Source organism: Nilaparvata lugens, chromosome 6 (assembly GCF_014356525.2).
Source record: "Nilaparvata lugens isolate BPH chromosome 6, ASM1435652v1, whole genome shotgun sequence".
NCBI classification, from domain to species: domain Eukaryota; kingdom Metazoa; phylum Arthropoda; class Insecta; order Hemiptera; family Delphacidae; genus Nilaparvata; species Nilaparvata lugens.
The window spans coordinates 5,419,691-5,443,687 of record NC_052509.1 but is presented as its reverse complement, the minus strand read 5'-3'; the positions used below and the strand labels follow the sequence as shown (position 1 = coordinate 5,443,687).

Below are 23,997 nucleotides of genomic sequence, written 5' to 3'. Positions count from 1 at the left end.
GTTCTACCATTAGTGGCCAGCCTTATAGGCCTATATAATAATAAATTGGTATAATGTATATCTCTGTAGCTCACTTGTTTCTTGATCAAAATAAAGAAATCGATTGAAGCTTATTCATGAAAAATTATAATATGAAGCTGAACAGTTAATCTTACATTAGTTATCCCTGTTTCAGCTATAGAAGGCAATATCATGGCAGAGAATCGGTAACGCTGTTCTCCTATCTTTCTCCGCCGCCATTATAACGTGGGCTTCACTATAGTGCCAGTATACTGGGTAAGTGTAAACTGAACTGATGTGTATGAAATTATTTATTCTTGGTGTAACTCTAGTTATTCCAATCCGAGGGATTATATGAAGTTTAAACTGCAGCCACCATCAAATATCCTAATAGAAATAATTGATGATCAAGACTCTACAAACTTATATAAACATCCTGATGAAAATTGATTAACAAACTCCAATACCCTAAAGTCCTTGTTGATGAAATAGGCTGCAATAACCCAAAGTCTTTATTGATGACAAAATCTCCAATACTTCTAAGTCCTAATTGATTACTGGTACACCAGCTCCAGTTCAAATAGAAGAAAGTACACCTGCTTTATGAATTTGTCACCCTTTCGGCTACCCCGTTAGTTCGAACCCTCGCTAATCCGGTCATCTCTCGGTCATCCGACAATCACCCATCAAACAATCCGAGCAGTCTTTGTCGATGTCACGAAGTTTGTACATTCATTCATTCATTATTCGATAAAATGCACCCTCTCTAAGTAGATGCTCAATATTCTACACAGCATCCCTATGTTGGAAAGAAGCAGGTGCTATTTTTCTGACATGCGATTAAAAAGTCATTTGTTTCGCTCTGCTGACTGATTTTTGATTCGTGAAATGATCGGGGAGTTTTTGTAGATGAGGGGTTTGGAAAACAAATGATAACAAAACGTCTGACGTTGTGTGGGTGATAACAAAACGTCTGCTACAAGATTAGTTGGAAGGTCGTTTTGTGTAGGTGTGGGGTTCAATGCTTATCTGGGGTGATCATGAAGTTTGGAGAATCATTGCTGAAATGATGGTGTAGCTGTAGGAGATAATAATATTATGTTATTCTATAGGAGGTATTAAGTTATACGGTATATGTTAAGGTGCGTACAGATTTACGCGCCGCGAACATGAGCAATTCACTTTTAATCAGCTGATGCCAAGCTTTTCATATCTATATCTTATACCGTTTCTGTAAAAATACAGATATATATTTTAATAGCTGATTAAAAGTGAATTGCTCATGTTCGCGGTGCGTATATCTGTACGCACCTTTAGACTATTGGTTACATAGCATTGTTGGAGATAATAAATTATGATACAGTTCATTGTTTATTGAAATGTATTCAGAAAAAGTTAGCTAGAAGGATGACAATCCTCTCAATAATAAGTTAGAAGAAGAAAGATTGAGTTATTTGATTGCTAATATTTTGTGATATTGTTATGACAAGTGGAATAAGGCCTACTGATTATTTATTGATAAGTAGGCTAACATGAAAGGCTAAAGAACTTGAATATTGTTCAATCAACTTAACGTACTACCATTTTAGTAGGCTATTCGATTAATTTAATCTTTGATTAGCTGAAAAAAATATTTAGATTCTAATCACTTTTTCAAATTTCTTCAATTCATATTAGCCTACAACACGAAGCATATTACATTATTTATTTATTCATTATTCATTTATTTATTTATTCATTTATTTATCCATGTATTTATTTATTTATTCTTTACAAATACAATTCAATTATCACCTTGAAATTGCATTTAATTTTATATCGTTAGAGTTGTATCACTCTTCGAATAGTTTTCAGTTAGCTTTGATTTTAGTAAACTTCAATCCTAGTTATAAAATGAACTAGAATCCAATATCCATGCAAGTATAATAAGTGTTGTAACTTAAGTAATAATTGGAGAAATCAAATCTAATCTCATTCTACCAACCTACGAATTCGGTTACCAACGATAACATTCAACAAAATGGTGGTTCTATCATGATGCAATACCAATGTGCCAATGAGCGCTCGTTGTGGGCGTGGATTTGTAAAGCATTTAAGTCTACTTGCTCTGTGATTGGCCGATGTTGTTTTGACGTGGTAGATCTCTTAGCTGACGTTAAAATACAGATCGACCAATAGGATTTCGTAAGCAGTCTGTTTGTTTCCTACAATGAACGTAATTTTCTCATTGGAATTTGATTATTTCTGATAAATTCCCATTTTTTTTAGATAGTATTCATTTTCAAAATAGCTCAGCTGATAGTTATCATTGACATCCACCAATAACAGGATGGGCGTTTCGTGAACTGAATTTTTGTTTCTTATAAAACTTCTGGTTTTAAAGTCTTGAATTTCTCTATCCATTACGAACTACTATATTATTTTATATCAAGTTTTAAGACTAAAATGACGACTCGCAGAATATATAAATTGTGAAAAATAAAAAAATTAACTCACTGAACATGCTTTCGAATCACAACGGATTTATTGTCAACAGTGATTTGTCTTTCTCATTAAAATTGTATTTTTCGTTAATTTCCAATTGATTGGTTTCTGGGGAATACTAATCATCCTGAGAACACACATTAAATTCCAAGTTCATTATGACAAAATATAAAGGTGCGTACAGATATACGCGCCGCGAACATGAGCAATTCACTTTTAGTCAGCTGACTATATCTGTATTTTTACAGGAACGGTAAGATACAGAGATATAAAAAGCTTGACATCAGCTGATTAAAAGTGAATTGCTCATGTTCGCGGCGCGTATATCTGTACGCACCTTAAGAGAAGTTTTTCAAGTAGTAAGATACTACAACTATTTAAAGTGTTTCAAAGAGTAGAGGAAAAGATATATCTTATTCTAAAGGACAGACGACATTCTTGGCTTGCCTATGTAGTTATAGACAAAACGAATTCACGTTATGAATATTGGAAGTTAGGCCTATAATAATTGATCAAAGGGCTCGTGGAAAACCCCGGCTACAATATCTGTAGCAAGTTACTAAAGATCTAGGGATCCAGAGCTACATCCAACAGAAAAGTATAGCTCTGGACAGAAAACGATGGGAAGCTGCCCAACAATCGAATGATTGAAGATAAAGAAGAAGAATATAATACAGTATCCAGCTTTTTAAAGCCAATTTATACCGTATATGTTATGTGGTGTAAAATCGTAAAAACTACATGAGACAAACCCAACCAATAAAATATTATTTTTATTATTCTTTTTTTAAAGTGATTCACAGATTGGGAGAGAAAAACTAAGAATACCTTGTACTATTTCTCTCCCAATTTTAGGAAACACTAAAAGTCCAAATGAGGTTATGTCATCTAGATTTCCACAAAATTTTCTGTCCAAAAATATTTATACAAACCATTTTATTGAATTTAGATGTTCCAAATACCAAAATAATAATAATTTATAACACTTCGTTTTTTTATGAAAGTGACTTGTCTTCAGACAACCACACCATTTAGTGGAGGCAACCGATTAATCGGCCGATTGACTTTTGAACACAATGCTTTCAAATGGAGGCATCCACACACAAAAAGGGGGAGCGACGATCTGGAAAAGTAAATCGTCTGCTGCGTTTTAAAATGATCGCGCGTGGTTTTTAAACTTTACGATGATAATTTCAAAGTAGTGACGTATTGAACTAAGTAAAAAGGGTGCTTGCTTGCACCCTTCTGCATGATTTAGTATTTTATTATTTTTTTATATTGCAGCCGTGGTTGGGGCTGCTAGCATCCCTTGTAGAGAGAGATGACCAGAAAGAGAAAGAGAGAGAGAACTTTGACGTGGAGAGTGAATGAGTGAGAGAGAGTGGATGTGTAAAGGAAAGAGATGGAGAAAACTTTGTAAAGCCATTCATCTCGTAAATCAAAAATTAATCGGAGGGGACCCTATATCTGAACGCACTTTCCTGTTGGTGAAAAAAGTCATGCGGTAAATTCCACCATCAATCTGCCCAATCTATTTCCATACGTGTAGAAAAGGTAGGCCTACTCACGTGTGTATGTGAAAATGTATATTCTTATGATTTTTATTGGTGGAAGGATTTAGTGGATTCCATCATCCTGTCCTGAGGAAATATTTTCGGTATCTTTCGAACTGACAGAGGCATGTTTTATAACTAGTAGTTCTGTGAACAGTAGATCTCGCGCTCAGTAAGTTACATCGACCTGTTGTTATGTTTTCTCAAAAATTAATAAATAATTTATCAATTTAAAATGTCTAGAAAAAATCCTAAAAAAAATATAGAGCTATCTGTCCTATCGTACCGTCCCGTGTCGTCCCGGAATGTGAGTGTGAGCGCTGTTATCAGGTCTGGCTGCAACTGTCTACAACGTTGATGGAAAGATACATTTTCAAGATGTTCGATGTTTTTGAACGGGTAGTATTATAGTCCACTAGACAGCTGATTTATGATGAATAATTCTATAGTATGATTTTTACGGTAATATTGGCGTATGAAGGAGGCTCCTCTTTCCTTTTATATTATCCTTGAAATGCAAAATTTCCAAAAACCTTGTATATTCGTCGACTCGCAATTTAAAAAGGAACATACCTGTCAAATTTCATGAAAATCTATTACCGCGTTTCGCCGTAAATGCGCAACATATAAACATTTAAACATTTAAACATTCAAACATTTAAACATTAAGAGAAATGCCAAACCGTCGACTTGAATCTTAGACCTCACTTCACTCGGTCAACTATTTGTATTATAGTAGCCGTGTTGTAAGCTAGATTTAGTAGATAAATATATAATAGTAGATTCAGTAATAGATTGTAAGTAGATCACCTTATTAACATTGGTTTGCTATCCTTGTCTGTCATTAGACAAAGCAGATTCCTCTATCCTTAAGTAAATATAATCATCTTGTGTAGAGAATCCGATATTTTACGTTAATTGTTAATGAATTTAGTGTATTCTATCCTTTTAGCCCGCAATCGTTGCCACATTGTTTTTGGATTATGTAATCAATTAACAAAATATTAAATTATTCAATTATGAGATATTCAATATCTCAATTATGGAAATTTATTATGCGATAATTTGATATATATATATTACTTTCTTGACGAATATAATATATTTTAAATAGATTGAATAGAGTTGTTCATTATTAAGAAGAATCAGTGATTAATATTTATTGAGATATACCGGAATCAGCCATCTACCATAGAAGGCAGTGGTATGGCAGAGAATCGGCAACTCTGTGGTCCTATCATTTCCACTGACTTTATTACATGAATCTCACTATAGTGTTGGTACAACCACAGACAAAATAAGTAATACTAATTTACTTAATTTAATAATTTTATTAAAATATTAATTCACTTAATATTAATATAATTTACTAAATATTAATATTAATTTACTTCCTCAATGGTACAACATGACAGATACATGTATTGCATAGGGAACGGCACGCTAGTTTTTATTCATATTCTAACATAAAAAGGTTACGAAAGTGAATTGTGTAGGAGGATGAATGTCTTCCAACAAGCATCGATGGTTCAGTGGTAGAATGCTCGCCTGCCACGCGGGCGGCCCGGGTTCGATTCCCGGTCGATGCAATTTATTTTTTGAAATGGATAATTATTATTGAAAGTTTGTCGTACTATTTGTTAAAATAATATAAATTATCAAAATAATTAAAGTAATATTATTTTGAATTTAAATGTTCGAGAACTAATCATTCTTCCAATATTCTGAATGAATTATTTCAAAAATTGAAAGTTAATTTCTTAGTTTTGAGTTATTTTCAAATTTCAAAGTTTCAGTTATTTTCAAAGTTTTCATTCATTTTCTCATTGATAAAATGTGATTTTAATTTCAAATACTGTAATATTTTTCATTTGGAAGTTTGATATACATACTGTACCACCTTATGAAATACATCTTTAATACGCATATTGCTGAATCAAAAACTTTTACTCATTACCTTTTATAGACTGTTTTATGAACTTTTGGAAAGTATTATGAATGGAAAAAAGAACATTTTTGGACTCATGTCTGTTGTGCCTTTTGGAAAGTTTCCTAATTTTACAAAATGGAATAAATTCATACAAAAACAGATGCAATACTCAAATCCATCTCTAGATATAGAATAAGTTCGTGAAGTGATTGCCTTCAACAATTATTTGCCTTTATCAAAAACTTGTTATGGAACTATAATGAAATGATTCATTCCTTCCCTTACGGAAGGAACCTTCATCTTCCTAAATTGTGATTAAAAATTCAATTTTTTGCATATTAAATTAAATATGTTAAAACTGTTGAGCTTAATTTGTTAAATAGAAATAATGTCCTCCATTTTTGATCATTACTTACTTACCTTTCAAATCAATCGATAAAATTTCTTTCTGATTCTATATAAACAAGGTGTTGTTGTTAGCTTAGGAATCAATTTCACTCTGATTCTCTGTGTTAGAAAGATTTTATTGAAACCCTCTAGGAAGGGTTTTACACTAAACTTATCTAAATGGAACCAAAGCAAACCGGGAAAGGCTTTATTACGAGAGATAAGGGCACAGTTATCTCTCTTGCTTTACAATTCCTGTCCTGTAATAAGGGCTTTGAACTCTGAAATTCCAAAATAAAATAATAGATTTTGGATTAATTAATTAAGAAAGTACAATGACTTATCTCAGGCTTTATCATTCAAGGTCAGATAAACGAGAATTCTATCCAAGTATCTTTCCGACATAGGCTGTCTAGTATTTATTCACTCATTAATAATCATATTTATGAATTACTATTCATAATCGATAGCTTAATGCTACTTAATAAAAAAATATGCTAAAACTGCTGAACTTGGTTTGCTAAATGGAAATCTTTCCGGTTTTTAATTACTATTAGAATTTGAAGATCTTAAAGTATGAAAAGTATTAAAGTATTAGCTGTAAATAACTAATAGTGAGCAGGCTTTTGATTTTGTATTAATTTTTTTTCAAATAAGTGCAATGTTTCTAAAGTTTTTCATTTATTGTGATACATTCTGTGATTTATTTAGAGTGTAATATCAACCTTCAAAATTCCAAATTTTCAAATCATTATTATTCCTGGACTGAAAATAAAGTGACGAGGCAGTGTGTGATTACATAACCTTAACTTTTGGACAACACTAATATTTTATCGAAATTTTTGGAGAGAAATAGTACAGTCTAAGCCTAGTTTTTACTCCAATATCATAATAATGATTATAGTGTTTTACATAATAAATGGAATATATATATATATTATATATATATAAATGAAAACGATTTGATAATCATCAAAATCACTTATTTATTAAAACAATTTGAGATACAAGTTTCGGTTGTTACACCATCAATGGTCTCCTTCTTCTTCTCTAAGTGCCTATCCGTTCCGGATGTTGGCTATCAGCATGGCTATCTTGATTTTGTTGGTTGCGATTCGGAAGAGTTCTACTGATGTTTTACCGAACCACTTCCTCAGATTCGCCAACCAAGATATTCTTCTTCGACCCGGTTTTCTCTTGCTGTTTATCTTGCCTTGAAGGATCTCTTGGAGTAGCCCGTACCTCTCTGTGTTCCTCATTATATGTCCGAGGTATTGGAGTTTCCGGCATTTTATGGTGTTTACCAACTCTGCTCCCTTTCTCATGCGCTGTAGTACTTCTGCGTTCGTGACTTTTTGTGTCCAAGATATCCTTAAAATTCTTCTGTAAAGCCATAGTTCAAATGCTTCAAGTCTTCTGGTGATTTCTTTGTTCAGAGTCCAGGTTTCCACACCATACAGCAAAACAGAGAAAATGTAGCAACGCATGAGTCGGAGCTTCATTTCTAAAGACAAATTGTGGGATTTGAAGAGTGAGCTCATTTTAACAAACACTGAACGGGCTTTTTCGATGCGACACCGGATTTCTTGAGAGTTATCCCACTTCTCATTAATAATCGTTCCTAGATAATTGTACTGCTTCACTCTTTCTACCCTAACTTGATCGATGTAAAGGCTGGCTCCAGCAATGTTCTCTTTACTCACTATCAGAAGTTTTGTTTTCTTTGTGTTTATTTCTAAACCATACTGTGAGCTTATTCTTGTTACACTGTCCATCAACAGTTGTAATCCTTCAAGACTATCTGCAAACATGATGGTATCGTCCGCATATCGTATATTATTCAAATTTGCACCATTTATCATGATTCCTTCTTCCATCTCACTGAGTGCTTCTCGAAAAATAAACTCAGAGTACAAATTAAACAAAATAGGAGACAAAACACAACCCTGACGCACCCCTCTCAATATTTTCACTTCATCAGTGTGGCTGCCATCAACTCTCAAAACTGCTGTCTGATTCCAGTACAAGTTTGTGATTATATTCAAGTCTTTGTTATTCATTCCTATTGCCTTGAGTATGTCAATCATTTTAACATGTTGAACCCTGTCAAAAGCCTTCTCATAATCAATCAAGCATGCAAATACATCACAACTGACATCTCTGCACCTTTGGAACAATACTTGAACACTAAATAGAGCCTCTCTTGTTCCAACAGCATTCACAAACCCAAATTGGTTTGGTGAAATCTGCCCTTCACAAAGCCTATATATCCTTCTGTGAATTATTTTGAGGAATATCTTTAAGAGATGGCTCATCAAACTGATAGTCCTGAAGTCACCACAGGTTTTAGAACTTGCTTTTTTGGGAAGTGTGACGAATTCTGACTTCAACCAATCTTCTGGAATTACTCCTGATGAGTAAATGTTATTGAATATTTTAGTCAGCCATTTAATACCATCCTCATTCAGCAGTTTCAAGAATTCAGCTTCTATTTGGTCTGGTCCGGCTGCCTTTCGGGGCTTCATATGTGAAATGGCTGCTTGTACTTCCTCAACAAGGATTTCTGGCCCTTCTCCTACAAATGTATCATGTTCTTCTCTAACATCATGGAAAAGCTTCTCCAGATATGATTTCCATAGTTCCTTCTTCTTATCAGTATCAATGATGGTATCTCCTGCTTCATTTACCAGAACTTTACAATTCTTTTTATTGTATTTTCCTATTACTTCGCGGACTTTCTTGTGAACGTTGAAATCATCATGCTTGCTTTGATGGTATTCGATATCACAGCAATTTCCCAATAGTTCCCTCTCCTTTGCTATCCTGATTTCCTTTCTTATAATGTATTGTATTCGTCTATATTCTGTCGCATTTCCTTTATTCAACCTTCTTTCCTCCATCAAGTCCAAAATTTCTGTTGTCATCCAAGATTTCTTCTTGATTCCTTCTGGCTTCAATAGCTCCTTCTTAACAGATTCTACAGCTTTCTGAATTTTTTTGAGTTCTGGCTCAACATTATCACAATCATTTTGTTGGATTTGTGCATGGAGCATTCTTGATGCTGCTTCCTTAACAAATGGGACATTCAATTTTTGCAAGTCATAGTTCAGCGTTCTCTTTTTTTGGACCTTTTTAAATTTCAATTTAAATGTACCTATCAAGGGACAATGATCGGATCCTATGTCTGCTCCTGGATAAGTTTTGAGGGACAGACAACTATTTCTGAACCTCTTATTAAGTAACAGGTAGTCAATTTGATTCCTGACCACATTTCCCGGTTTATCCATAGGTGACTTCCAGGTATACAATCTTCTTGGTGGAAGTTTAAACCAAGTGTTCATCACTACAAAATTGTTTGATGAAGCAAACTCCTCAAGCATATCACCTCTTTTGTTTCTGTCCCCCAATCCAAATGGTCCAACAACATCTGAAGTGCGACCTTCTCCTAATTTTGAATTAAAGTCACCCATTACAATATTAATTTCATGTTTTTTCAGTCCTTGTAATATGTTATCGATTGTTGTGTACATATTTTCCACTTCCTCATCTTCTTTATCGAGTGTGGGGGCATATATTTGAATAATATTTATATCAACTGGGCTCGCTTTCATTTGAATAAGTACCACTCTTTCTGATATAGGTGTAAAGTTTTTTACACATTTGGTTACTACATTACTCAAAATGAGACCCACGCCATGTTCATGTCTTCCATCTGCACTACCCGAATAAAGCACTCTATAATCATCAATGTAGATATCACCAGAGTCTGGCCATCTCATTTCGCTCACACCAAGGATATCAATCTTCAATCTTTTCATCTCCTGAATTGTGTTGTGAATTTTACCTTGCTGACTCATTGTTTTAACATTCCAAGTCGCTATTCTTATTCTCTCACTGATGTTAACTGACTTAACGTCTCTGCTTGTAACTGTCCCTCCCGGAGATCCGATTGAGGGACTTACTCCGGATTCTAATTTAGATGCAAGCATAGCCATTTTGATTCTACTAGGACTATCCATATAGGATCTTTAATGAGGTGGGTGTCCGGTGTCCTTCCTCATCCTTATGCCGTTGATCACATATGATTCATCCGCCTTTAAGAGCAATTTCTTACTCTATGGACAAAAGAGTGCCCTGTTTCTTCCAATCTCTTCCACCCGAAGCTGTTGGACTGCAAGAAATGGATTGCTTATACCGACAATCATTCGGTTGTAGCCGCTCAATCTGAGACAGACGCTACATGTGCTAGTTTTGGTCCGCCCCGGGTATTTTATTTCCTCGGTACCCACCATATCTGGTGAGCATTCCCCTATCCGCCACCTGGGGAGGCGCCCCGTGGGAGACTAGCAACTCCCGGAGGAGTTGTCTCCAATAAACTGTAATCTTAAACATTGAGCAGCATAATATATAAATGAAGAGAATGATGAGAGTTATAATGAAGAATAATATGAGTGAAGAGAATAATATATAAATAATGTATTGATAGTGTGAGTGAAGCCGACTGACTACTGAGCATTAGTTGTCGTTGCTCGACGAGCTCTGTCATTGGTCGAGACTATTCAAGCCCAAGTATTTGCAATTGACCGAGAGAAGTGAGGTCTAAGATTCAAGTCGACGGTTTTTCATTTTTCTTTAGGTTTTTATGTTCCGCATTTACTGCGAAACGCGGCAATTGATTTTCATGCAATTTAACAGGTATGTTCCTCTTTAAATTGCGCGTCGACGTAAATACAAGGTATTTGGTAAAAAATCAGCTGTCGGGTGGACTATTATTGCAAGCGATGAGGCATGCAATATTGGTAACTCAAAGTAGCTTATTATTTTCTCCCAACTTTTCTCTGCTTTCAACTCGGTAAGCTTTTAATGATAGTAGCATAGTTGTTTACAACAATTTATTAGCATTCTAATGATAATAATTATAATTATTGTCGATACAGCATTTCAAATATCCATTAGTTGTTTCATCATCTCGCCAGGACAAGACATAATTCACTCTGATGGAGGCTGTGGTTTTTAACTGCGCGAGATCTACTGTTCACAGAACTACTAGTATAAGAACCGTTAACAACAAATTAAGAGAAACTTGGTAACCAAATTAATGAGTTGGTTACATGATTTTGTCTATTACTAAGTTTCTCTTCAATTGTTGAACTTTCAGTATACGGTACTGGAGATTGATAAAGGTGTGTATGAACTGGAACTTGTATCTTACATCTTATATTGTTCTATTAAAATCGTGGTTTTGATAATATAGAGTAGTTTCCATTCAATATACCGTATTGAAATTTTCAAATTTAATAATATTTACCACTAGCCGTCAGGCTCGCTTCACTCGCCATATCCGTCTAGCCAGGGGGCTCCGCCCCCTGGACCCCCGACTGGATCATCCAAAAATGAGATCAGCGGGCTCGCTAATGTAAACATTTTCTGTCTATTACTTGATGAAAGAACTGAGAAAACGCAAAAAACCCGCTAATTTTGGGCGTATCTTTGGCGTTATTTCAAATTCCTTCTAACACACCATTATTACACCCTAGCTGAGCTTCTGTACTAAATTTGAATATTTTCTGCTCATTTGTTCTCGAAAAAGATGGAAAAACGCAGATTTTAGGCGTATCTTTGGAAATTTTTCCAAATCCGTTCTTAGTGCGCCTCTAAAGGGCCAACTCAACATGCCTACCAAATTTGAACGTTTTTGGTCCGGTAGATTTTTAGTTCTGCGAGTGAGTGAGTCAGTGAGTGAGTGCCATTTCGCTTTTATATATTTATATATATTGTCATACATGACATCAAAACCTATTCAATTTTTGAAATATATTTTGTGAATTGGAAATCTGGTCGCGGATTTAATTATTGAATATAATTGATAAAGCGAGAAGATCTCCAATGTACAAAGATGAAACGTGTGTTTTATCACGTTTCGTGAAGGCAATATTACGGGTTTTAGCTCCATGCTATACAAACAAGGGTGAGTTGACTTTTGGTCTGTGAATCAAGGCTGCATGTGTTTTTCACATAAATAGATTTGGAATTTTTCTTTCGTGGCCCGTATACTTGAACCGTTTGTGAAGTGAGTTGTTGAGTTAAGGAAGTCATTGGTTACCTGAAGGATTCTGTCTTGAGAATTCAATTATAGGCTGTCACAGTCCGGGCAGTTTAAACCTACATAATTGTGTTTTCAGGATTTGAATCTTGTAGGGAAAGCTGGTGTTTTTGATTCATCAACTGGCAGAGTTTTTTTTTATATATTTTTTTATTTAAATTCGGGAGTGTTTTAATTGGACTTTTGAAGAGCAGGCCAAAAGACTTTTTGTTAAGGTAAAGTAAGATCTATAATTCTAAATAGTATTTTTTTTTTGTTTTTTTCTATTGTTTTATTATCATAAACTGAACAACCACAGATCAGCAAAGCGAGTAGCCCCTGAAATATTCATCTGATTATTATTATTTCGTAATTTCTAATTATAATTCTAATTTTGTAATAAATAATTTATTGATTTGTTTTAAATATCAAAAACCTGTACGATCTTTTCTTGTTTATCATTTTCCCACCCTTACAATATATATATAAGACCATAACAATCATCATCTTCACAACAAAACAGGAATTATATTTGTCATTAGTATCTTAGCGTCTTTTGTATATAGTATCTAGTATATAGTAAATAAAAATAGAAATATAAGTACCCTTTCAAATTTTTCTACTCACAACATTTTTCGGTTAGATTTCTATTTTAATTTATATTCAAGAGTAGCCCTAACGGAAAAAAGACAATTGTATATAGTATCTGTAGAAGCTCATCTATAGGAAATTCTATATTTAGAGACGTCTTGTAGATGTAAATGTACTTCTTTTTAGTATCACCTTGCTCTGCAATAATCACCAGTCCTTGAGATTACAGTTCGGAAACTTATCGGTGACTCACAGGAATTGAGAGATTACAAGAGATCATCATTTCAAACTAAGTTCCACCAGAGACAAGAAATATAGCTTATGCTTATCCTTTATCTATGGTTCCACTGACCTCCATCAATCAACTTGTGACGTAGATTCGTTTTTCAAACTCACCACTAATTCACTTCATCAGTCTAGAAGTTTTGACAAGTTGATGGATTGGAGATAAGTTAAACGAGATACTTGTGATGAATAAATAGTGATAAACATGGCTAAATGATAATTGATGAGATGATTAGAGCAGGAATTTTATCTGAAAATAAGAAACAGAGAAGCTGATGCTGGTTTTCTATAGATCTGTAAATACTCCTATTGAAGATATTTCGAATTTCATTGATACATGGATAATGACAAGTAGAGATTGAATATTACAATTAAAATTTGAAAGAGGAATAGTACAAACTAAGCCTAGTTTTCCCCATCCAGATTATGATATCTATTGTTATAGATCGTTGTAATTATTATATTGATGAATAAATTATTGATTAGTTGATTGTGATATTTAAGAAAACATGTTTCCTAAATGGATAGCCTACTATTCGATAATCAGTATCCTATTATATTAAGCGAGCAATTTCTGTATATCTGGTTATTTTTATATCAGGTTATCTGGTTATTTATGTTCAACGGATCTCGAAAACGGCTCTAACGATTTTCACGAAATTTTGAACATAGTAGGTTTATGATATAAAAATTCGATTGCACTAGGTCTCATCCCTGGGAAAACTTGCTGAAGGGCATGAAAAGGATAATTCATCCTTGGAAAAACAAATGATAATTTCGTCGTCTGCCGATAACAGAAGATGCGTGTGTCTGTGTGGGAGATCAGCTGTGCAATCAATTAGCTTACCGTATCTCGCGAGAAATCTAGAAATTTTAATAGACTCGATCAAAATAATCTGATTTGTTGACATGAGATGGTATATCATAATATTCAAAGTTAATCATCATTTTACAGTTCTAAGTGATTAGTGAGTGTTATTTTGTTATTCAATTTGGTTTGTGAACAATCTAAATTAGAACTTTTATGTTTTCAAATATTTGGACTGAAAATTTGACCTGAATTCAAGTGTATGGAACATAACCTACTTTTTGGACTATTTATAGTGTATAAATCAAAATTCGGGGAAGAAACAGTTTTGGGCTGTGCCTGTTAGTCCTTCACCAATCATTTTAAAGGATTGTGTTCTGTTTATCAATAAATAATAAAAATGAGCGAAGCTCGGTGCCCCGATATAAGCGTAAGGTGAATTTAAAAACACACACACATTCATGAAACATATTCAGGCCATCAAACTTTATCAACTTGATATAAAAATACTGTACTACTATCAAAGTATTTGTAGCATACACGAATATGCTCTTCATGAACAACAGGAAGGAACAAGGAAACAAGTGACTTCTAACTTGAATGGAACTAGAGCTTGAATGCTTATCAAATATTTTATTGGGCTTCATTATTTCACTTCACTCATTGAAGGTTATTTAGGCTTATTTATTCGGAATTTTATTGAAGTCACCATTATATCTGTCATTGAATCATATTCAGGCCTTTATTGTTGATCCCTGCACTTGATACTAGGGAAACCCCTTTATGGGAAACTCCCTCTGTCCCCATATTATGTTGTGTGTGTGTGTGTGTGTGTGAGTGTTTCCCGCATATGTGAGCGTGTGTGGTGACATTAAATGCAGAATGTGGTGCACTGAATGCAGCCAACTGCATTAGAATTGCATCGGGTGCATAATATAATTCAGTCAACCAGACAGACTTGTCATTAATGAACTTGAAATGGTCATGGCTGGTGGAGAATAATGAGGTGGAGAATGGGGGGAGGGGGTATGCTATGTGGAATATTATTGGTGGTAGGGGGTTGAGGTTTAGGGGGACTGAATGTCCCCCCCCCACACAGTCACTCCAGAATTTCTCTTAATGGTTCTAGAAATGACGTGGTTATAGACTGGTGGCCTTTTAGTTCTGCTAATTGTTTTGTACTTTATTTAGTCAAATATTGTACTGTTTTTAGTATAAAAATCGGGGCACCGAGCTTTGCTCGTTATTTTTATTTATTGATAAACAGAACATAATATTCTCTAAAATTATCGTGTTTTTATTTCACAGCTGGCTATATGTCATCTTATGAATTTCGGGGATGCGATATTTTGATTTTTCACATACTCACTCGCTCACTCACTTTTTTACTATCCACAGCTGTTTCAGCCAAGGATGAACTATCCTTTTAATGTCGTTCAGCGAGTTTTCCCAAGGATGAGACCCAGTGCAATCGAATTGTTATATCATAAACCTACTATGTTCCAAATTTCGTGAAAATCGTTAGAGCCGTTTTCGAGATCCGTTAAACATAAATAACCAGATATAAAAATAGCCAGAAATAAAAATAACCAGATATAGAAATACAGAAATTGCTCGCTTAATATAATAGGATACCAGTCTCCAGTTGAGTAAATTATAATTATGAACCACACGGAATAACTAGTAGTTCTGTGAACAGTAGACCTCGTGCAGTTATTAACCACAGCCTCCTCTTATACTGTCCATCAGAGTAAATCCTGTCTGTATGTCGTGTCGGCGAGATATCGGTGTGAAAACGGCTAATGGCTGTTGGGGTTGGTGTATCAAAAATGCTAATATCAAAAGCTAATATCCTTCAAGACATACTGGCAACAGGTCAGTCCGAGTTCAAAGCAGAGAAAAGTCGAGAGACTATATTATTCTGTTATTAATTTCATGCGTTATTGCATGCAATCAATAGTTCATTTAATAGTGCATAAAAATTGCATTCAATTAGGCATGCAATTAATAGTCCACACAGCAGCTGATTTTTTTACCAAGTTACATTGAGATATTCATTGCATGCAATTAATAATCCACTCGACAGCTGATTTATTATGAATAATATTCTATAGTCTGATTTTTATGGTAATGTTGGCGTTAGAAGGAGACTTATTTTCCTTAAGTATTATCCTTAAAATGCAAAATTTTAAAAAAACCCTCAAAAACGTCGACTCGAAATTCAAAAAGGAACATATACATGTCAAATTCCATGAAAATCGTTTGCTGCGTTTCGCCATAAATTCGGAACATAAATGTAAACATAAAAACATAAAGATAAATGTAAAACCGTCGAAGACCTCACTTGGCTCGGTCAATAATGAAACTATGGTTGATTATTTTAAACCATTAACTATTTTAGGCCAACCCATGATTATGAGTAACATCAAAAACATCCAGTCTTCAGAGTTATATAGTCTACTCATTTTACTTTCCTTGCCCTATTGCCATAGGTAAGGAAAGTATTGCTTTCCGAAAAAAATTAAAGTTTCCCAATTTCTAAATTTCTATACGTTTCAAGGTCCCCTGAGTCCGAAAAAGTGGTTTTTGAGTATTGGTATGTATGTGTGTGTGTGTGTGGTATGTGTGTGTGTGTGTTGTGTGTGTGTGTGTGTGTGTGTGTGTGTGTGTGTGTGTGTGTGTGTGTGTGTGTGTGTGTGTGTGTGTGTGTGTGTGTGTGTGTGTGTGTGTGTGTGTGTGTTTTTGTGTGTGTGTGTGTGTATGAGTGTATGTGCGTCTGTGTACACGATATCTCGTCTCCCAATCAACGGAATGACTTGAAATTTGGAACTATAAGGATCCGACATGAACAATTTCGATCAAATGCAATTCAAGATGGCGGCTAAAATGGCGAAAATTTTGTCAAAAACAGGGTTTTTCGCGATTTTCTCGAAAACGGCTCCAACGATTTTGATCAAATTCATACCTAGAAAAGTCATTGATAAGCTCTATCAACTGCCACTAGTCTCATATCTGTAAAAATTCCAGGAGCTCCGCCCCATCTATGCAAAGTTTGATTTTAGATTCCCAATTATCAGGCTTCAGATACAATTCAAACAAAAAATTCCAAGTGAAAAAAATTGGTCATGAAAATTTCTACAATTTATGTTCAGTAACATTTTCACCTAAAATTGGAAATTAGCTTGAATTTCGAGAAAATGTGATTATTAAATTGCAAACTGTTGACAAGTGTTGGTTCTATTAAATCATTCACTACGAAGAGATAGCAGACCTCGTGTGTTTCCAGCGTTATTGTCCTTTCACCAGCTTTCTCATATCTTTGAATAGTAATAGACTTGAGATGCGCGTGAACACTAGCGTCAGGTGATTAATTTTCATAACGGCAAGGAAATTTGTGTGAGTGCGCCACACCAGATTTTTGAAATAGTATAGTAAATAGAGGGTATGCTAATAGAAATTGAATATATATCCAACACGTTTCACAGAACCCAATAGTTTTCATGATATTATGTTGTATAATTTTATTACATCACCGTTCGCTCGGTACTCCCGTTGGAAGGGTGAGACTAGTGAAGTCCGATTCATTAAATAACACATACTTCAACGTCCCTATTTGGTGGTTTGAAACTCCCCAAAAACTTTAGATCTATCTCCATTTATACCTTGAATCATATATCATCATCCCTACCTAAGAAGCTCAGATGATCATAATATTCAGCAGAGTCGAATACACTCTAATCGAAGTAATGTTTAATCAGACAACAGACATTACTCATTTTGATTGGATATTGTAGTGAGATATACTAACTGTCAGTATACTCTTTATAAAAAAATAGCAAAAATGCCTCCCATTGAATTGAATTGGATTGAATTTATTGCCAAGAATTACAAATACATATTTTTACAATACAATATTACAATATAATATAACTTTAACTTTCTGCATTATTTCGTTTTTAGGTTAACATTCTAATATTATTTTTTCCTTTTACTGTTTTACAACTCTCACCAGCGGGCAAAAATTTTCTTTTTGCTGGTGATGCCTAGATTTTATATTTTATTTTAATTTAATTTTATTCAAGTATATGTATGAGTAATTATGCTTATTTATTTATATTTTTAATGATATGTCATATTATACAGATTTTGTAATATGTTTTGAATATTATAATTGGCAATAAATGAAATAAATAAATATAAATAACATTGATTGTAACTTAAGTGCATCAATAACATCACTGTAATACTTGGCACTCCCAACATAAGATTCCCTGTGTGTTGGCAGTGAGTTGAAGTTTATTTATTCTGTATCAATTCAGGTCAGTATATGAATTAATATACAATTGATAATGCTAATGAAGAAGTTACAATGCTAAAAATTTAATAATGCTAATGAAGCTATACCTATTATACAAAAAAACGCACAGGCTCACAGCAAAATAAAAAAATACTTGAGAATACTATACATACTATACTATGATGAAAATTGTAATCTAATTAATCACTGTGACAACTTCAGGCCATCATGACAGTGAACCTTTCTCAAAGAAAAACAAATGAACTGATACAATAAAAAGAAGTTCCTGTAATGTGACTTGGGACAATACCTAATTACAAGCCTGGTTCAATAGTATACATGCCCATCGCTCACTGTTTTTAGTAACAATTATTTGTATACAACATTATACTTTATACCGCTAGTTTAAAGAATACATTTTGATCAATCCAATATTCTATACTTTTAATTGAATCGCGTGTGATTTTTTATCTATATAGTCATTTGGAATGTTGTTTATAATGTAGTTACAATAATATTGAAATTTATGCCTGCATATGGTAAGCTTGATGAGTTCTGTGTTAAATCTGTTGTTAGGACGTGTATTATGGGGTGAAATGTGTGTAGCAAAATTAGTTTTATTTTTATTGATATGGATGATTCAACCAATGCTAATAATTAAAAGTAAATGTCTCTCCAAAGCTGTAGCATATTTTGTTCAACTCCAATAATAAGTTATTGAATTCTCATGTCTGTTACTGAACTCACCTTCCATATTTGTAGAGTATCAGTGGAATGTAAAAGAGATGACACAATAGACATTCTAAACGAGCAAAAGAGAAAGTGATAAGTGAGCTTGAGAGGAAGTTCAGTTACCTTTTCATGAATGATGAAGAGCAAAACGCCAGTTCATCTTTTACCCCTCAGAATACAGAGAGTGTCACAGAAGACAAATAATGTGGAAAACAATAGCTTTGCTTTACAGTTTTCTCTTTTACAATCTCCCTTCTCTCTCTTTCTCACACACTCTCTCACTTTGCTACTCTCAATCTCTCTTTTTCTCTCTCAATCTCTGTTTCTATGTCTCTCCTTATCCCTGATTCTTTATCTCTTTTTCTCTCTCACACACACTCTATAACTCTCTTTCATTCTCACCTTACCACACACACTTTATCCCTCTTTCTCTCTCGTCTTTCCACTCACTCATCCTCTCTCTATCCTTCACTATCCCTCAATTTACACACCTGCTATCACTCTCAATCTTTCCCTCTTCTCTATTTTTTCCCTCTTTCCCAATTCTTTTTCTCTTTCCCATAAGCACACGTGCAGTAGCAAAACGTTTTTAAATATCAATATGTCACACATGAAACCCTCTTTCTTTTGAATTCTTTCGCCGCAGCTTTTTATGGCAATATTATTTGTTTTACCCCGGAAAAACGATCTCTTATATTCTGGAGGGTAGAAGGTAACCTACGGTTTTGAAAATACGGTAGCTGGTGGGTCTGTAGTTTATGGGGTGGCTGTAGATTATGACCTTATTGGATTCTGAATTGGGAGTCATATTATTTGTAGTTTATGAGTTTCAAAGCCTGAACGCTTTGTGATTTTCTTCACTTTGAAGGTGTTCAAATCTTCATTTTAATTGTTGAAATACCGTAGTATTGAACCAACAAGTCAAGTTTCATGTTCAAAGAATGAAGTGGGAGCTTTTTGTGATTTCCTTCACCTTAAAGCTTACTCAAATCTTCATCTCAATCAAGAAATACCGTAGTATTGAACCAAGAAGTCACGTTTAAAGAGCAAGATCATGTTCAAAGGATGAAGTGTTTTATAAATTTACAAATTTTGTTATCAAACACTGGAATAGAAGGCTTGAAAGAACCTATAGTGGGAGATTCACGTTATAACTTCAGCGCCTGATCAATATTGCTTTGCCATCCTTGTCTACAATTGGACAAAGCAAATACCTCTATCCTTATCCAACTGCGCACTGTTGCCATATAGTTCGTAGACTACATAATGTAGGAATATAACGTATCAAGGTACCACAATATTTAAGATCAATTATGAAAATTTATTATTGATTAATAGAAGATAATATTATATTCCCTTTATGAATAGGATATATTAGAGATTTGATCGATTATTATTTACAATTTTAGCTAATATGGCATTATTCAAGTATATCCATGTTTTGTGTTAACTTAATAAATAGAATATCAGTATACTAATGATCAATATATTCGTTTTATTAATAATTAAATTCTAGTTCAAGAGGTTATACAGTGTTTTCTAGACTAACTAGTGTCCAGTATCAGTTCTGCCTGTCTTCTTACTGACAAGAATAAAGTATTAATATTATAATAAGAAAACGAGGATATTGTTAAATTATTGACAATAATAATGTCTCAATAATATTGTTATCTGTTATTAATGTTCTAATAATATTGTTTCAATAATAATGAAAGTTTTTAATAATGTTTTAGTGAAATTTGACAATATCTTTGTTTTCTTATTATGGAGAGATTTCACAACATCACCATCAATTCTACTAATTTTATTATTAATATTATATCACATATACTGGGATGGCTTGAATCACAGCTATAGAAGGCGGTGGAAAAAGAAATTTTGCAGCAATGCCGTCCTATCATTTCCACTGACTCTTTAACGTGAGTCTTATTATAGTTTGGACCCTGACTTTGTAGAGTCCAGCTGTAAGGAAGCCTGGACAGTTTAGTCTACTGCCCCTACTGATCAGCTGAAGAGCTAAAAATACTTAAATTCTGTGCCACCCTGTGAAGAGACAAAGTCACAGTCGGATATCCTCTTGAATATGTTTGGCATTTAGCTGCTATCAACATGTCACCACTAACATTCTGCTATAACTTTACTCCCGTCTCTTTCTATCATTATCATTATGTATGCTTTTCTCTCTTCCTCTTTTTCTATTTTCTCCTTTTTACTATGTTCCTCTCCCTAATAATTAACAGTTTTCACATTCATCGTTATTTATTCAGCCTCTCTTTACCATTAAAACTTTCCTTCCCTTTTCTCTACATTATGAAACTTCTACCTTATAGAGAAAAGATAGCATGAGATAGATTATACTATCGTTTCCCTATGCTTTCACTTTGCTTCCATATTTATGTCTCTTCTCTCTATTCTGTTTTCTTTTTCCTATTCTCTTCTCCTTTATCGCGCTCCATCACATCTTCGTCTCTTTCCATCATTGTCATTATGTATGCTTTTCTCTCTTTCTCTATTTTCACCTTTTTTATTATCTTCCTCTCCCTAATAATTAACAGTTTTCACATTCATCGTTATTTATTCAGCCTCTCTTTATCATCAAAACTTTCCTTCCCTTTTCTCTACATTATGAAACTTCTACCATATAGAGAAAAGAAAGCATGAGATAGATTATACTATCTTTTCTCTATGCTTTCACTTTGCTTCCATATTTATGTCTCTTCTATCACATCTGCGCTCATGTGCGCTCCATCACATCTCCTTCTTCAATATATTTTCTCTCGCTGTCTTCTTCTCTTCTTGCGAATTCTATCCATCATCTCATTTTTTATTACATACCTATTTCTCTAACATTATTATTCTTCAACCATCAGTTCATTATTCACGCTCCTTCTTTATCTGATTTTTGTCTTCCTCTAGTTATTCATTTTTCACTTGATTTTCTTCTATCTTTCTCATTCTTTTCAATTCTTCTTATTATTTCTCTGTTTTTTATTCTTCTACTCCTCCTCCTTCTCCCCTTTCTACTTCTTCATATCCTCTTCTTCTTAATCTTCATCTTCTTCCCCTTCCTCTTCCACTCCTGCTTCTTATTCTTTTCTCTTATTTTTCTTCATCCTCTTCTTCTTCTTCATCCTCTTCTTATTCCCTTATTCCTCTTATTTTTTCTCTTCTTCTTCATCCTCTTATTCTTTTCTCTTCTTCTTCTTCTTCTTCATCCTCTTCTTCTTCTTCTTCTTTTCCTCCATCTTATTCTCCTTGAGAGAGGCCACCTGATGCTCTTTTTGGCACATGCGAGGCTACTTCCTCAAGCCCTCCTCTTCCGAGACCAACCCTTGGGGCCACTTAGTGGGGTCCCCACTGACCCCAGGCAGGCAGGCACGCGTCCTCAGGAAATGGCAGCACTTGTAAAACAGCGGGGGGCTCACACACTCCAAACAACGTTCCAAAAAAAGGCCCCAACGACAACAGAAGGGCAGATGACTTATTTCGGAAATACGAATATATCTCGTGCCGAAAAATGTCACTCATTTCATGTAACACTTCTCAAAAATGTCATACATTTCATTCATACATATTTGTCCGAGCGAAGAGAGGTCTAAGATTCGAGTCGACGGGTACGCATTTCTCTTTATTTATGTTCATATGTTGCGCATTTACGGCGAAACGCGGTAATAGATTTTCATAAAATTTGACAGGTATGTTCCCTTTTACATTGCGCGTCGACGTATATACAAGGATTTTGAAAATTTTGCATTCTAAGGATAATATAAAAGAGAAAAGAAGCCTCCTTCATACGCCAATATTAGAGTAAAAATCAGATTATAGATTTATTCATCATAAATCAGCTGTTGAGTTGATTATCAATTGCATGCAATGACGCATGCAATTTAATATCTCAATGTAACTTAGTAAAAAATCAGCTGTCGTGTGGACTATTAGTTGCATGCAGTGAGGCATGCAATTGATAACTCGAAGTAGCAAAGTATTTTCTCCTGACTTTTCTCTGCTTTCAACTCGGTAAGCTTTTGATGATAGTAGCATAGTTGTTTACATGAAAATATTAGCATTGTCGAAACAACAACCCAAACAGCTATTAGTCGTTTATACACCGATATCTGGCCGGCACGACAGGACAGAACAGAATTTACTCTGATGAACAGTATTAGAAGAGACTGTGGTTTATAACTGCGCGAGGTCTACTGTTCACAGAGCTACTATTTACACATTTACTCGTATATTACATGTCATCCATCACGACCTACAGTCATATCATCACATCATACTCATTTACCTATTTATTCGATTCATCTACACACGGAGAATATGGAGTTTGTATCCTTAGTATGTAACCAAAACACACGAAAAAAACTTTTTGACGTACCGTATTTTACACGACTTGCAGTCAATACATCAAAAAGTGTGTTAATACATCGCAGCTCGGAATGGATCGAGAAACCATCATCTTTAACATGAAAAATTATACGGCGTGATTTTGGAATTTTTAATGTGAGAGTATAATTAGAAAAAATCTGGTGTGGTACATTCACACAACTTTCCTTGCTCATTGAACTGTAAGCCCCATTCTTAAACGAGAATAATTTAGAGGAATAACATAATGACGTTTGGCGGCAACATAATTATTTGAAACTACGATCAGACTACTGTATATGTGTATACATAATTGTTTTCAGAGTACTTTTTCCTTTGTGTAAATTGTGAAATACAATGATGTTTTTAAAAAGTCGTCAAAACAGCTGTTCTACAGATGAAATATCTCGACTATGTGTTGATTTTATGAACTGCTCTACCTACCTACCTCATGCACGAGAAGTAGACAAAGTCCATTTC

At 34.2% G+C, this 23,997-nt stretch overlaps 1 protein-coding gene and 1 non-coding gene across 4 annotated transcripts in view; one reads left to right on the top strand and one right to left on the bottom strand.

The window, feature by feature from the left end:
- Nucleotides 1–23,997, bottom strand: part of LOC111046547 (LIM homeobox transcription factor 1-beta) — a 103,072-nt gene that overhangs the window by 74,784 nt on the left and 4,291 nt on the right. Inside the window, exon 1 of one of the 3 annotated variants that reach the window (XM_039429988.1) lies at nt 6,388–6,517. The exons of 1 other annotated variant lie outside the window; for it this stretch is intronic. The gene's annotated coding sequence lies outside the window, so the exon portion shown is untranslated. Of the gene's footprint in view, nt 1–6,387; nt 6,518–23,997 lie in introns of those variants that run through there. One more of the 3 variants, XM_039429990.1, reaches the window with a different exon arrangement.
- On the top strand, nt 5,556–5,626 carry Trnag-gcc. Its single transcript has one exon. It is a non-coding gene; the product is annotated as a tRNA-Gly (tRNA).